This window comes from Podarcis liolepis (genome assembly GCF_965112155.1).
Source record: "Podarcis liolepis genome assembly, chromosome: 4".
NCBI classification, from domain to species: Eukaryota; Metazoa; Chordata; class Lepidosauria; order Squamata; family Lacertidae; genus Podarcis; species Podarcis liolepis.
Window position 1 is genome coordinate 7,669,465 of NC_139558.1, and position 17,287 is coordinate 7,686,751.

Sequence of the window (17,287 nt, forward strand, 5' to 3'; positions counted from 1 at the left end):
TCCCTGTAAGAGGGATTGTTAAACCATGCTGAGAATTTTAACTTGGCACTTATGCAAACTACCATTTTGTGAGATCTGCTTTTTTTTAATGGCTAATGCCTTACACAAGCACCTCTCAGACTGTTTCACTGTGGCCCAATATTCCACTTTTCTCTTACTCTGCTGCACACCTCATTTTCTTACTTTATGGCGGAGAACGTTTGAACAGCTTCTGTGTTAAAATTCAACTACCGCTTGTGCACATGGAGACAATTTGTGTACAAAGCTCTGGGGTGGGTAAGAAGCTGTTGGGCATTTCAACTGCAGCTGTTTCTAAAGCTGGAAAGACAAGACCATTCCAGTTTCAAGGGGGGGGGGGAGCTGAAAAGTGGGTTGCCTTTTGAGCAGATGGGGAAAACTTTACAATACCAACTGGCTCTTTAGAACTTTCCTCTTTTAGTTTCATTGCAGTCTTGGGCACCACCTGAAAATGCACCTGAGAGCACTGGCTGTCACCGGATCACAGCTTATTCTACAACCGATTCCACAACACATGTTATACTGATATTAATAAAGGGCCAGATGTTAAAACTCTAAAACAATTGCACACATAGGTATTTGCCGCCTCCTGACATAATCACAAAGATGTGTGATGGCAAAGGATAATTGGAGTATTTATTTGTCCAAGGGTACTGCAAAACCAGCTGGCTTTGCAGCTACCAAAGGACTTTGCCTTCAAGTAAATAGTGTTCAGGTCCATTAAGGGGACAAACTAAGGTAGGGAACTGGATTTGCAGCTGTTGTCCTGGATAAGGGTAGTAGAAGCCCCTGTAGGGCATTAGAAGTCTAGATCTCCTTCCTGAACATCATTAAAGGTTTTTGTCCACATAAAATGAACAACCAGCAAGACGTATATACTGTAACCGTCTGCCATGTTTGTTCCATTCTGAAGCTTATTTTTAATATAGAACTGTTGCTTATCTGTTATTTGTTTTCTGCCTCAGGCGCATTATTCTCATTGCACGTTCAGTGCATAAATGTTGACAGCACGCGTCTGGATTCCCGAACTGATATTCTAGCCTCAGTCAAGATAATGAAAAATAACTCTTGCAAACATAAGGAAGCCAGAATTTCTTGATTTATTTTACACGAGTTGTTAATAAACACTAAGGATTCCATTTAATAAAAGACACCCATTCACTGTGTGCTTTTGTACAGAACTCAGCTGGTCATACAACAAACATTATATGGGCAGAAAGTGACACATGTTGTGGATAGGATTCAGATAGATCCTGAATCCCAACGTGAAACAATGTACTTCAAAGTGATTTTGGACTTGTCCGAGGTGAAGTGGGATATTGTAGGAAGCCGTGCAAGTTGAGGCACAGAAACTGGGGGTGCTTTGCAACACTTCAGCAATCCAGACATTTTCAAAAATGGCATTCAAAGCAAAACTGTGCCCCTAAGCTTACAAAATAGAGAAAATGCCAGGGTGTGGATGCAGAGAGGATGGGGAGAAGCTGTGCAAACTTGAAATCTATGCCTCTAGCTTAAGGAAGACACCAGGATCAGGGGAGGGAGATGCTTCACAACTGCTAGGTCTAACTTGCAATCAGAAGTGGGTTCACTGGAGATGATAGGGCAAGCCAGCACAATCCCAATTGCATTATCAAACATCTTCTGGAACGAATGGGCAGCAGCGGCGGAGAAAGCCGCTCGGGCACCTGGGCGGCATGCCCAGGGATGGGGCGAGCTGCCCATAAGGGTGGGGTGAGGGTGGGGCCTCTGGAGTCTGCCTGCCTCCTCCACTCAGCCGCCCTACAGCGGGGTGGGAGGCAGCGGGTGGACCGTTTGGGCAGCGTGGAGCCTGTGAGCACCCAAGCCACTGGGTCTCCCGCAGGAGAGATATGTGGCTCGGACACGCTGCAGGCCCCGCGGTGAGTGCCACCCAGCCTTTTGTCAAACCCCTCAGTGGTGACAGCTGGGGCGGTCCACACCCCCCCTTCCTTCGCCCCTGATGGGCAGAAAGAAAGTGAGGCCTAAGCCAAATAGCATCATTGCTTATCTGTTTTCCTAAGTAATTAAGAAGACTCTTCTTTAAGTAGAGTTTTTGCGGCCTCTTCAGTTTAAAACATAAATATTTATTTATGGGGGTTAAGGAATGTTTCATCTATAAACCCGAAAGACATGCAAGATTACCAGAAGGAAAAGGGAAAGTGGCTCTAAATAAGTCTTAACTCTTATCTCAACAGTTTATATGCCTGTCTGTTTCACATTCACTATTAACGGTCACTTCTGGTTGCTGAAACATTTTAATGGCTAGGAGGTTTTTCTGGTTGTTCATTTTCTGTTATAATTTGAAGTTTAAGTACAAACTTAATATTCTGTGTTGAAATAGCTTCAGCTAGCTCATCACAGAAGAGCCATTAAATTGCTATAAATGAAACCTACTTCAGTGCTTACCATTAACAGCAAAGATATTTTCGTTAAACTGCTATCCCTTTAAAGGATTTTTCCCTTCTGACTAGTCTGTGTGTCCATATGGTGGAATTGTTAATTCTGAACTGTTCCCCCATTTTAAAGGTGCCCAGTTTTGGACGCTTATACTTTTATGAGATGCTGGAGTAATTCAAAATGTAATCAAAGCAACATTTTAAAGGATATACATGCAGGCTGACGATTTTTGTGAAGGCGTCCTTCTCTTAACTGTGCCTTAACTTTGGACAGTTCAAGTTTTATTGCGGCAAAAGCCAGTGACACTAAACACCACAAGATCAAACAACAAGAAATCAACAACAACATCAGAAAAGAAAAAGATTACACAAGGGAACTTCGCAGTGTGCCATTCAACAGAGGAGATTTACGCTTCCTAATTACTAAAGTGCAAAATTTAGCCACCTCATATGATATTGCGCTTGAGGAATCTTCCAGGAGGTATTTCCGTAGAATTTCGGGGGAGGATTCCAAATAATGTTGTAGGGGTATAAATTTTGATAAAAGCGGCAAAATAAGTTGAGCTCGTTCTTCACTATAAAATTCTCAAAATAGAAGAACTTTGGACAGTACTTATTCAGTCTAGTAGTTTCTCCAGAAAGCATGCAGTGCATAATAGGTTACACTCTTGAGAAAGTAGGACAACACAACACACAAGTCAGCAAGGAAGACAGACCCTAAGATCAGGTAGAATAAGGCAGTTCCTTCAGGTAGAACATTTAGGGCACATTTAAAGGTCAGGAAAATATATTGGGTTTATTATTTTTAAATAGAGTGCTATTTTTATTGCGCATCACCTGCTTCCACCATTCCTCCTACCATTTCATTCATTTTCCTCCAGAGACAAATAATCTAGAACTCTCTAACCCCCTCCACCTCAAAAAGACAATTGTTCTTTTCCTTCTTCCTGACTAGAGTTGCCAGTCAACTGGGAGGGGGCTGGTTGGCAAGTCTTTTGGGGGTTGGGGCTTTGGGGCAAGTCACCAAGGAAAAATGAGGGGCAAGACAGGTTCTCTTCCTCTCTGCTTATTTTATTTTTTTACTTTCAAAAAGTGTAGTACATCTCAAGTGAATAGACGGTTTCATACATTATTTAGACATGTCAAATACTATTGGGCTTCAAAACTGGATTTGCTTCGATTCTACCATATGACACTGAACCATCTGCTCAATTTCAAGAGATTCATCCTAATCTATAAGCCCAAAGAACCCTCTATTTTAGCCAACAGAACTGAATTCTGTCAGGGCGGGGACTGCACCAGAAGATAAACTTGAACCCCCTGATAGATCTTGGGTGATTTGCAGCAGATCCACAAGGTTTTGATCCCCAATCATTTTAACAATTGCAATAAAAAAGAAGTCCATAACCCCTGCAAAAAATGGGGGCGACAAAAATGAAGAAAGTTTGGGAGCACACCTGGAGTGGGTATTTGTGTGAAAGAACTGTGAGTTCAGTTCAGGTACTAGAAGCAAATTCTTTTAGCATGTGCTCAGACATGCTTGATTCCTGAATTTACAGTAGGGTCATTATTTTACACTTGGCTCCTGTTGATGGATTCCAGGGTTTTGTTTAAAACCAAAGTACATTCCACAATGAATAACTGAAGCCAGCTACGTCACTTCCTGACTTCCTTTCATCCAAGCATATGTCTAGGAAGCAGAAAGGAAGGGGAAAGCTATGTCTCTTGAACAGTCTTAGTTTGCCTGTTCCTGCTTAGTCACAAAAGTATTTTGGGTGGACTCTAGCTAATCCATATAGGTAGGTTGATTCACAGCCACTATAAAATGGACATGCCTTTTCTCATGGCTTTTTGCACAAAGCTGTTGTGAAGTGCCAGCGGCATGATGGGAAATGTTTATATGTGGAAGAACTGCATTCTTCATGAAACTATTACTTGAGATATGTGATTTAGAGCTTCCACACAATTGCATTATACATCAGCCCAGTCAATATAACCCACATTACAGTCTTGACATGGAAAAAAAAACAACCCAGTCATTTTTTGCTTGATCTCCTTGGAAGTGTGTTAAAATAAATATATGTTATACCCTAGCCCTTTTGGGCCACTATTTTGTACATTTTTCTTGTTCTGAATAAAGTGAGCTTGACTATGTGGCTTGTCTTTATTGAACGGAAAAAGAATGTACTTATGGCTGAGTGATAATGAAATATCAAATTGTCTTGTCCATCTCTATTTCAAGTCTACATAAATGTATTTTCTCCATTAATCATTTTAAGAAGATTTACTCAGTATTCATAACACCTCCTTTCTTTCCCCATGCTTTTAGTGATAAAGACCTTTGCTTAGTTAGCTGATTTATCAGGAAAATGGATAAAGCTTTTTCATGTCAAAACATTTAATTATAAAGTTGTCATATTGGTTGAAAAGCAAAGAAATTATTTTTAAAGGAGTGAATTAAATGGAAAAGGAAATTTGTATAGATTAAAATGAGAGGCCTACTGTTAACCTGTTCATTCAAGGTATTTGGTGAATGCTTCACTTTTTACAGTAGAAAATAATGTCAATATCCAGCAAACAAACCAGAATGATTTAGAAAATAATGGCATGAATAATGAATTATATATGCAGTCAGTAATGTATTGTAGTTGATTCCAAACTGTCTCAAAAGTAGCAAAATCTGAGCTGTCTACTTTTGCTTTTAGATAGCGCTCAAGACAGTGTTTGAGCAAGGAGAAAAGGTTTTCTAAAAATTCTGATAGACTTTGTTGTTTTCCCATCAGTTCAGTTTGTGACAATGGAGTCAGATGAAAATGTTGGACTTCTTGTTTGTCTGTTTAATATATGTTTAGTTTATCTCCGATCAAAACTGCAGTGTGTCTGAAGGTGAAACGACATGTTATGTGTGACAAGGAGCTGCTGTATTTCTCTCTGTACAATATTTGTACCAGTCTGTTGTCACACTGGCAAAAGACTGCTTATCCCCCAGAGGGAGGGAAACACCAGGGGAGCCAGCGTGGTGTAGTGGTTAAGAACGGTGGACTCGTAATCTGGGGAACCGGGTTCGCTTCCCCGCTCCTCCACATGCAGCTGCTGGGTGACCTTGGGCTAGTCACACTTCTTTGAAGTCTCTCAGCCCCACTCACCTCACAGAGTGTTTGTTGTGGGGGAGGAAGGGAAAGGAGAACGTTTGCTGCTTTGAGACTCTTTTGGGTAGTGATAAAGCGGGATATCAAATCCAAACTCTTCTCTTCTTCAGGGAGAAGCAAGCAGCAGCAGGGGGAAGCAAGAAGGACTTTCGGCAGGTGGTTGGAATGGAAAAGTGATCTGGGCTTGTGGGGGGGGCAGGTGAAGAGAGAGGGTGGTGTGCTTGCAGGGGTGAGCTGTGAAAGTTTAGAGAGGAATTAGGGGAGGGGGCTTGGGCAAGGGGAGGGGGAGGACTCGTTGGTGAGTAGTCACTGGGAAGGGGGCTTTGTGGGGTGGGGGGGCTTTGAGGAGGAACCTTTCTGGACGGTGTACTAGGCAGGCCCACCAGTCCTTAGTAATCATTAACATCTGCACTATCATTTAAGGCAAAGCCTTACAATTCAGCTTACAATTAAAAGCATCAAACAGCATTTCACACAAGCCAGCTCTGCATCTGATTTAGGATTTTGTCCATCACAAAAATAATATATATGTTACTGTGATTAACAAAACAGAGATTTCATTTACTTGGCAGAACGCTTTGGCTTGTGGTTGCTAAACATTTCAGTTCTGATAACCACAGCTTTCAGCCTGGCTCAGAACTGCTTAGTGATTCCAACTGATCCTACAAAGTTAGCAAAGAGGGAGAACTTCTGAATATGCACAATGGATACTGGAGGATCACACAAATATCACTTAGCTCCAGCAAATGAAGCCATTCGAAACATTCCCAGACTGTATAACTGCCACCTTGGGGAAAGCGTCATTTAATATTTATCAAAGCAGTTGACAAAGTCAGAATGAGAGACATTTTGTCACATAATAAAAAATATATTTTGTTAATCACAGGAAAGTGTTGGGGGGGGGGGCATGCCGTAATATCAATAAAAAGCTTAGTGGGGTAACAAAATGTTTAAGTACCATTTAAAGGACACAAGAGAAGAGATCAAGCAGCATTCTTGAGGCATGGAATCCAATCAGTGTGAAGGCATCATCTCTGGTACTCACCAACCAGACTTCCCTCAGTAGTAGGACAGAAATCATGGCCTCAGAGGTTGATCAAAGAGCCCAGAAGTTCATATGGGTGTAGGTGGTTCTTCAAACGACACCAAATTAAGTCCATTACTTTCAGTGCGTCTGCTCTGCATATGGTTTAGTTGAATGTAGTCCTGAAAGTTGATTCACCCCCCCTTCCTTTTGCAACATTCCTTATTACGTCTGTTTTAAGTTCTCTATCTTCTTTTTACAATACAGGATTTGCTGAACTGTAACTATCTTTGAATCACACCTTGTTCCCAACCATTAAGCTACAGGACTGGAGTATTAAAAAAAAAAGGATTATTATTTATTTATTCATTTATTCAATTTCTATACTGCCCTTCATCTGAAGATCACAGGGTGTTTTGCAATATATAAACACAAAAATGCATACCATAATAGCAAACAAAACAAAACAAAACCAGAGTTTAAAAAGCCAAAGCAATTTTCACAAGGAATAAATAGCTGGATATTGGTCTCTTCAGAATAAAGATGTGGTCGCCACAAAGCTAATGAATTTGTAGAAAATGCACAGAAAGTTTAAAAATGCAGAAAGCACTGTCATTCCTCAGTGCAGTTTTGAATATGGTGTGTCTAATCAAAGCTCTGTTGCTTTGCCTGTGAAATATAGGACATGATGCACACATGTTATTGCATGTTGTGAAATACAGGAAATAAGCGGATAATGCAGAAGAAGAAATCTGAAGTTTTACAAGGAACTTTTAATTAAAATCTGTGACTGCATTGCTAATTCAACATGCAGTGCACAATTTATTGAAGCCAATAGCAAGACTTCTGTTGCTGTTAATGACTATTGATTGTGCCCTTTGTAACCAACAAAGCTACCAGAGCAAACAAAGAGTTCCATCACACCCACACCTTCCCTCCATTTAAAGAAAGTTGATTTCAGAATATTCATTTTGCTCTTAAATCCACCTGTGCAACCCAGTTAGAAATGTTTATCTCAGTGAAACTTACTGAGGTCACTTAGTGCCTCATTCATAATTAGCAGAATCAACAGATGTCTTGCATATGCAAACAAGATATCAGCAGTTTAATTTTATACCAGAACCTTCACGCTGCAAGATGTCAACTCAAATGCAAGACATTTCAGTCAATTTAGCACTCACATTCAACTGCCAGTCACCAAGGTCTTTCTCGAACATGATTAAAATGGTCTGATATTTCACTTGATTATTCAGCAGTTCATATGTCACAACTGAATATATTTGAACTAGTTCTTTGAAAAGATTGTGTCCTGCTTGCGGGCTTTCCATTATCATATTGTTGGCCCCTAGCTACAATTTACCCCAAGGTATTTTTTTCTTCTGTTGAAACTTTTTCAGCATTTTGTCTCTGGAGCTCAGAAGCACTAAGGGTCTTCCAAACAAAAAAACAGTTTAAGTCAGGCCTTGCTTTTGTTACATTGCTATAAAATCAAGTGGTTCCCAAGATTTTAGCTGCCGTATTTTAAACAAATTAATTAATTAATTAAACATAAATACTCTGGTTTCTCTTCAGGTTGTATAAATCTTTCTTTCTAAATAATACAGCTGCATATAATTAAAACATCTAACTTGTGCTTCAGGTAAAACAAAACAAAGAAACCCATGCAAATCCATACTTCTGCCTTCTTGCAATCATCACTTAATTGTTAACAATGGAAAGCAACCACTGTTCTCGTAAAAAGGAGTCAGACATACACCTTAGCAGCAAAAGTGAAGGTAGGACTTCAATCACTGTTGACCTGTTATTTTGGCTGTTGAAGATATTGAGCACTGGTCTCTAAACCTGAAGATAAAGAGGAAGCCTTTCCGTAAAAGTTTAGAGTGCAGAAGCCAATACTGATTGTGACAGAAAAAGTGCACAGTTTTTAAGGGATGTTTTCTCTTTTATGCAGGCTCCTTTGGTGACTGCTTTCATTGCATCCCACAGGAGAGGGGGTTGTTATATTGTCTACATCGTTTTCTTTGAAGTAGTTTTGGAGAGTTTTTGTGAGAATCTCTCTAATTTGTTTATTTGTGGTTAGGATAGGACTGAAGGACCATGATGGAGTGGTTTGTGTTCCCTCTCCTTTATTGAGAGTAACTTCTACTGGGGCGTGATCTGTGATTTTGATGTTATCTATGTTCGCTGATTCCACCAAGGGGATCAAACCTTGTGTGAGCAGAATGCTGTCCAGTCTGGACACTGTGCCCTGGCGTCCAGACAGGAACGTGTGGATCCCTTAAAAAACAAACCTCAAAAGTTAGCAAAATAGAGCAAGACACTACAAACAAACAAGAGCTAAAAAAACTCCTTAAACCTACAGAACGAAAAAGGAGGGAACTAGATTCCCTAGAAATCAGCAAAACAATGACCAACATTTTATAATCTAAACAACGGTTCTATGAGTATGGAGGGAAAAACTCAAGACTATTAGCAAACAGGTGTAGGAAAAAAATCACTCAAAACAAGAATACATTGCATGACCAAAAAAGATGGCAACATAACATTCTCCCCCAAAGAAATAAACTCAGAATTTGCAGGATTTTACTCTAACCTATATACCTCCCATGACCCGACTGAGGATAAAATCAGAAAACTCCTAGCAAGGCTGACCATGCCTACCTTAACTGACGAGGAACAGGAATTCATGGACGGTCCTATCACCCTGGAGGAAATAGATACGGTCCTCAAAAACCAGAAAAAGTGTATAGTAATTGTCACGAAAGCTGGGAAGTGAGCAAAAAATTATTAGGCAGAAGAAGGAATGAATGGATTCCACTTGTCAAGCTTTGAAAACTAGGATTAAATATTACTTATGGCTTCAACAAAAACATGTGCTTGGCTTTAACACATCCTCTTGAACAGCAGATGTTCCAAACCCCAAAATTTTCTACAAACATATTTTTTTGTACTGCAGATGACTTCTTTTAAAAGCAAACACATTCTTGTTGTATTTTTAAAATGGTCTGCTTCAATTCAAAAATTTCCAGGGTAGTTTCAAGTAAGATTCCTTCAGTATATTGTGATTCCTACTGTTCTACAGCATCTTGTAAAAGTTCTCTTTGACCATCAAAAAACTGTTTCTGAAAGCGAGTATTTTCTCTTAAATGACATTTGAAACTGTTAACATCTCATGTCTCACCTGAAATAAGCAACCTGCCCTCTAATTCATCCCCTGCTGAGGATCTCTGTGTTTTGTCACAATAGCTCCACATTCATAACCTACCTAAGGAGTTGTTTGGCATCAAGAGACAATGACTCTAGTCCCATCAAATTCTCCAATGAGCAGCAGACTTTGGGAGAACTGTAATGAAAGAAGAATATAGAAACAGTGCAACGTTACTTCCCATTATACAAAACAATATCGACTAAGAACAGCAAAGCAGCAGGAACATTTGGAACTCGGGTGAGGAGCCTCAACACCCATGCTTTCTGCTGTAGGAGCTTTTAAGTACTTATTAGAATTAGAGAAGGAGAAAGACAGAAGAAACATCAATAGCTGCAGGGCAATATCCAACAGCCAGGAGAGTAGAGGGGCAAGGAGAAGCTTTGGACCTGAAGTTTCCTACATGGTTTCCTCCACCACCCACTATACTTTTTATTTTTGTTCGGGAGGGTTGCTGCTCATGTATTTGTGTGTGTTTTATTTGCTTTGGACATGTGTAGAGGGGTTTTGTGTTTTCCTCTCAGAGATGAGTATTTTGACTTCCAAATGCTCCCTGGGCCCCAAAAGGTTGGGAACCTCTGCTTTGTAACATCTAGGTGGAATCTACACACATATATATTTAAAAAAGCACTGTGGAAATGCTTTTTTAGAAAACATTTTGAAAAAAACACATTGAATTTGGCAGGGATACTGGAGTGGCTTGCCTGTTCCTGCTCCAGGTGGATCACATTTAGTGAAAATTCTCCACTATGACCAGTCTGTCTTGGGTGGCCCTGCACGGCATAGCTCATGGCTTCTCTGAGTTATTCCAGCAGTGATCCATGAAGGAGCTTGAAGCTACTAACATGAGTCTGACCAAACTGCGGGAGGCAGTGGAAGACAGGAGTGTCTGGCATGCTCTGGTCCATGGGGTCACGAACAGTCGGACATGACTAAGTGACTAAACAACAACAAACTGAGTCCTATAGCTTAGTCACGCAGTGGTGGACTTTGGGCTTTAAAATTTCAGCAGTGCCTGTGCGATGCCAAAATTTGGTGCCCTCACCTCTTGCCTTCAGTTGTTTGTCACTCTTGCAGCACTCCCTGCTGTGCCCTCTTAGCTCAGCGCCCAGTGCGGGTGAATCAGTCATGCTCCCCTGAATCTGCCTCTGGCTCATGTACTGTATTGCTGCTGTGGTGTGGAATGAAGGTGCGGGGGCTATTCTGTCTTCATCTGGAGAAAAGGGAGAAGAAAAATACACTTGTGACTCTCTTGGTGGAAGTAGTGGGAGTCATCTTGATTAAGATTAGGCTCAGCGCCATCTTGGAGGGTGTGTGGAGGGTATAAGGCCCTACTCAAGTGTCTTTTAGTTTTGGAAACTTCCAGACTCTATATGTATGAGCCCTCCAGGGCCATCTTAAGCATATCCGGCACCGTGATGCAAAGATCCCTCCAGTGCCCCCCCATTCCCCATAGTTTTTTAGGGTGGACGCCCCTGCCGGCGGGGCTGGAGGAGGTGGGCAGCAGCTGGAGGGCGGCTCCTCTGGCAGGGAAGAGGCAGAGGCTGGACGCGGTGCCTCCCCGCTCAGCTGGCTGCTTTGTGCTGTGGTGGCCACGGCAGATGGAGGCTCCAGGCGCCGCGCTGCTTCGGCGCACCATGGCAGAGGTGGTGAGCTGATGCCAGGAAGCGCCACATCCAGCCTCCGCCTCTTCCCTGGTGCCCTCCAGAACTTGGCGCCTAGCCTCTATGGGTAAGACACCCCTGGGCTCCTTTGCTATAGTTAACTAAAATTATCCTGACTCCTCTGTTCTAACACTTCTCACAATGGCCTGGTTTGCATGTAACAAGCTTACCACGATGTGGTTTGCCTGGGGGTGACATACAGTGAGCCCAGCTTCTGCTCCAGATAGCGTGTTAGCAGCAGGACTGGTGGGAGACACAAAGCAGTCATGGTATTTTACTGTATCAGCAGAGGGACACATTTATACTTAGTCACGGTTTGGTTTAGTTGCAGGTGAACAGTGCCTGGACAGGTAGGCTATTTCCTAAATTTGGATGAACTGGCTGATTATCTTATTGTATTAATACCTGACTGCATTGAATTTTTTTTGTCATGTCTGACTCTGGCTTATATCTTTTAACAGTTGATAAATAATACCACGTTGTTGTGTTTTAATGAATGGCACTGCCTATTTTGTAATGAATGTAAAATGGTGTAATGTTAATATTATTGAAATAAACTGTCTTCTTGGATTGCTGTATTATATTTGGAAGGGAACTGAGCCTAACGTTACATCAGATCTAAACTGCATTCAGCAGCAAAGCCTAAGCCTGTCAGAGAGAAAACAAGCTTTGAAAATAGTCTTTGACGCTGGGTGGTCAGGTCACGTGACCAAGGTGAAAGAGCTTAGGATCCAGCCTAGGTCTTGCCTCTCTGGTCCTGCCATGGCCCTGGAATGCCCCTTTTTGGAGAAGATCACTGGCCTCAGATCAACCAGCTTCAGATGAGCAGGTTACTCTTCCATACTGCCAGCTGAGCTGGGGTTGGGGACTTATTTGTGCCTGGGCACAACTAAGCCGAGAATCAGCTGGCTGAGCCAGAGATTCACCGCATCATCCTAGTGCCTCTTGTTATAGTATTGCCCTTTACGAGGTACTATAATATAATTATCTGAATATCGGAAAGCTGTTTGTTTAAAACCTGGGGGAGGCGTTGGGGTATAAATGGCAATTTTGATGTGTGTAGCTGGATTATTTTCATAGACAAATATGTTTCTTGATTATGTGTTGCTTTTAGATTCATGAAGCATTTTTTCCCCTTGAGAAATACTGGTGGGAATTAAAGCTGCCATTGTCTGTGCAGCTGGTAGCGTAACTGCCTCGCTCTCCCCTTAACTTGTTGAGCTGTAATTAGTCCCTGTAAACAGAGACTTGTTCCCTACATCCCCCCATTACAGCCTTCACTGATGTTTGAGCCATGAGACTTTCACTGAATGCTGCCATCTGATCGACAAAGACATTTATCCGAAGTCTTTGAGAAGATGAAGGTTTACATAATGAGTAAATGGCATGGAAACTCTCCAGCACAATAAACAACTCAGGTTTCCTTGAGCTTTATTGTTTTCTGTAGCCTTGAAAGAGAGATCAGCAATTCTATTTCAGAGCATCAGGCAAAAAGAATTGATGGACGGGGTTGGGGGGGCGGAGAGATGTATCCCTGTCACTCGCAAATCACTCACACATTTAAGACCATGGAGAAACTCATATGTGAAGGAGCCAGAAAGGCACATATGAGAATAAAAGGGAATGTGTGAAAGTACTAAAAAATGATGAGCTATAGGATTCTACTACCGGGGTACAATAAAAAGGGTCATGATTAGGTCAAGAGAATAATGAAGCTGAGTAAAAAACGTAGTTTCAATGAACATGGAGTAATACAAAACTTTTTATTTCAAAGGCATTTATGTAAGGTTGAAAATAAAGTATAAGTAACCAAAATCCAGAATTGTACACAAAAGGTATCAATAGTGAAATATATCATTTGGATAAGGCACTTCAACCAACTTTTCAGGTACTGAAAGAAAGCACAATGAATATGCAAGGGAGCGTCAGGCTCCGCCATGACTGATTTGCATTTTAAAATGTGTCAAGAGCTTTCCGACATACAGTGGAATGTGCAAATGCTCCCTGTACACACTCTAATGAATGCATATAGGTTGGCACTAGAGCTCTGTGTGAAATTATGCACCTTATTTGTTTACAGAGAAACTGAGGACACCATTTTACTGAATTTCTTCAGAGGGAGGATAAATGATCCAACAGTATCTTGAGATGGGGCTCACCATTGGCTGTGGCCATAGCTTCTTTCTTTCTGCTGACATTTCCCCCCTGATTTTGTTGCTACATCAAGTGACAGCAGCAGCAGCAACTGTGTTGACAACCTGCCACCATTTTGCCCTAGTCTTAGCATCATTCAGGAACATTGGGTGGGGGATGGCAGCTGCCATGAAACACGAGTAGAATATTCTGAGAAAACTCTGCAAACGGACCTTTTACTAGGTGAGAAAAAAAGGGAGGGGGGATCTCAGAAATTTTCTCATGCAAAAATGTCTTCTGAGAAATTTGGTTGAACTCTAGTTGGAACAGATGACAATATGTGCCTTAATCACATGCACTGCGATTGGGGAACAGAAGGATCTGTGCATATTTTGCCCCTCTTTACCAATCTGTTTCCACAGCCACATATGTAGGCTTGCTTGTGTAATCCCTTCAAGGTATATCAGTATATCCAATATTAATATCCCTGCATTGCAGGTGGGGATGAAAATCTGACTTGCCTAAGCCCATCTAGGGAGCTCATGAAGGAGGCCACACCTGAACTCAAAACCTCTCGGTTCACAACTCAGTTTTTAGCCACTGTTTTGCACCCTCCCCCTTAAAATAAAAAAATCTGTTAAATGTTCTAGCTAGTGTGGGGCAGGAACTGCTCTATTTCTAGAGTCTGTATAAATCCAAGAAATTAAACTGGAAAAGAAGAAGGCCAGTGACAGGTCAGCATATTGTCAGATAGGTAGACATACTTAATAGGATCTTGGGAACTAAGTCAATGTCATGGTTGTTGGTTTATTTTAAAGTCAGATAATACTATTTTTAACACACCGAAGGCCAAACATATATTAGGACTACAGGAGAGATTCAAGCTTGATAGACCATTGGAGCTGCATACAATTTGCCACTGCTGACATTGGAAACTTATTTCAGTACCAATGTTTGTTTAATTTCTATTATCAGCATTCCCATGAGGAACCAGCTATTTCACAGGCCTCACCCACACAATAACTAAGATCAGCAAGTGTGGGGAAAGGGTGAGGTAGGGCAATTGGATTTCGGCAGACACTCTCAAGGACATATGAAAGGGCAATGAGTGTACAGTGCTTCCACGAAGTAATCAATACCAAGAAGCCAGGTGCTACTCTATCATCCCTTGAATGAATGTAGATGTGCAGGAGTTCCATGTCTGGAACGGTTCTTAAACAAATAGAATCACTAGAGTCTAATACATAGGAACACTTCCCTTTACAGAATCAGATCATTTCTCCAGTGGACGTGAACTGTAATATGTCATACTGACAAGACTGTTTCAAAATATATGGACATGTTCCTGCTTTATGTACTACTAAGGGACTAGAGCCTTGACAGTATCTCATTTAGGCTAATATTCAGAGTTAAAGAATAGCATTCTTCAGTGCTTTTTTCTAGGGGGTATGCAGGGGGTACGCATACCCCTAAACATTTTGTAAATCTAAGTTTGACCAAATTGAGGGGAAGTATTTCAATATGAGTAGGAAAATGAGAGTACCCCTAAGCATTTTTTTTTAAGAAATAAAAGCACTGGCATTCTACTTGCAAGTCAAAAACTTTCCTCCTGCAAGTAGTTCTACTTGCCTGGCATACTCTTCCTAGTACACTAAATATGCAAGTAATAGACAATGTGGGGAAAATATTAGGCCTGGACCTTTAGAAACATGGGAACAAACACAAAGACAGCAACAACCTGGCTTTCCAAGGTGCATGTCCATTTCTTGCAGGCCACGGTTGCTACTTCTGATTAGGCTGGGTCATGGTGACCTTTGAAATAAGCCAATACTACAGTAGCAGATGGAGCAGATAATTCCCACATGACAGTGACATCTCCCCAGGGGCTGGTATCAACGTCACCTGAGGTCCCCACCCCACCCCATTTCAACTGTTGTTGCTTTGGGATGTCTACTTTGTCATTAAGGCTGGCATTTGGTGGTTAAGAGTGTGCTTTTCTTTGAGAGTGAAATTTTTATGCACATCATATTTTATCAAAGCTCTTTTTTTTGGATAGTTGTATATTCTTGTAGAGTAAATGAGTCTCTGCAGAAGTCCCAGGAAGTGCTTATTTCGTTCTCTATGGGCATCTACAATAGTTGCCTCTCAGCATTCACTTTCTTGGTGCCTTTTCTGACCTAACAGCATCCTTCCCATGTCACTTGGCAATGTAGGGGAGCCAAGGTCATGCAGGAGATACAAGACAGCAAAAGAGTTTATATGCAAGCTGTGCAACTGTAAGAGGACAAATGGCTTTCAGCAGATACTACAGCTTAAAACTGGAAGGCTCCTGAACCCTCTCATGTTGATTAAAATAGATTCTTTGAGAGCCCACTGTGTTTGAGAACTCCATGCAGCACTATCTCCTTTGGCGTCCATTGGATAAATAAGAGCAATTGGGGCATATGATTTTTGCTTACTGAGATACATTGAAAGCAAATTTAACATCCCTTAGCACCTATGAATTGTAAAAGTCCGCTTCAAGAGTAGTGTGCAGATGAAACTTGTGTAACAAAAGCTGGTATTAAATGGATATGGAATCAAATCAGTTCAAAGGCACACAAAAAACACTGAAAAGACTGCAAGAAAATGATTAAAGAAACTAAATCCCATCTGTAGAACTATGCAAATACAAAATCACTTTCAGCACTCATCGGGTTTTCTGACAAGCATTTAAAAATAATACAATATTTAAACCTGGAGGGGATTCTTTCTGTAGGTAAATTTGTAATTAATCTTTCTTTTTTTAAAGAAAAATAAATCTTATTTATAGAATGTAAATCATAATTCAAATACAAGCTTGCACTGCACTGGCAAATCATGGTTGCTTGGATATGCCCAGTTATTTGGCTCCTGTTAATTTTGAATGTTATATATCTTTGAAAAATGTTGCTTGCAATGAAATCTCTTTGCTTCCAAGCCTCACATTTTTCTTAAGTAGTTCTGTAGCAAACAGCCTCTGATTGAGATGTCAGTTATTGCATCAAAATCCAGCCTGGAACTAAGCCCAACCCTAGGAACCAAAGGTTAGAACTATTCTATCTCCACTTTCTATTTTATATCTCCTCTCTAGCAGTGCACCTAGACTATGCCAAAGCCTACATACATGATCCTTCAGTACATACATTGTGTTTCTGTAGATCAGCTAGCTATAACTGAGTCACATGGTGCTTCTGTAGACCAATTGCACTTATGCTAAACAGCAAGAGTACTTGCAATTTGCAGACACCACATAAAAATTCTCATTCTCTACTTTTCCTTACATAAGCCATGTGTTGCCTTGTCAAAAGCTTCTGGTACTTCTCCGCCGATTACAGCTGAAAAAGCAGACCATAATGACAATGAATGTCAGTTTGAATAATAAAAAGCACATGGCATCTTCCAACTTGCTCTAATGCATTTTCAGTCAATTATCCTATGCTACTCATTCATGGCTACACTCACATCAAAGAGTTTTTCCTCAGTAAATATTTCAAGATCCAGCTCTAAATCGATAGGTCAGCTCTTTATAAATCAATACTCTTATTGGTTGCAAGAGGAATCGCCCTGCCCTTAATACAAAGACGCTATCAGCCATTAATCACAGAATTGTCTGTCTGGAAGTCATTCAGAGGTCATCCAATCTAACCTGCTGGAGTCAG

The 17,287-nt window shown here is 41.0% G+C and overlaps 1 long non-coding RNA gene across 1 annotated transcript; it reads right to left on the bottom strand.

Moving 5' to 3' along the window:
- Nucleotides 1–8,780: 8,780 nt before the first annotated feature.
- LOC310706139 lies at nucleotides 8,781–9,950 on the bottom strand. The gene is made up of 3 exons (XR_014525719.1): nucleotides 9,871–9,950; nucleotides 9,267–9,370; nucleotides 8,781–8,882 (listed from the first exon to the last, which is right to left on the bottom strand). It is a non-coding gene; the product is annotated as an uncharacterized lncRNA (long non-coding RNA).
- Between the last annotated feature and the right edge of the window lie 7,337 nt (nucleotides 9,951–17,287).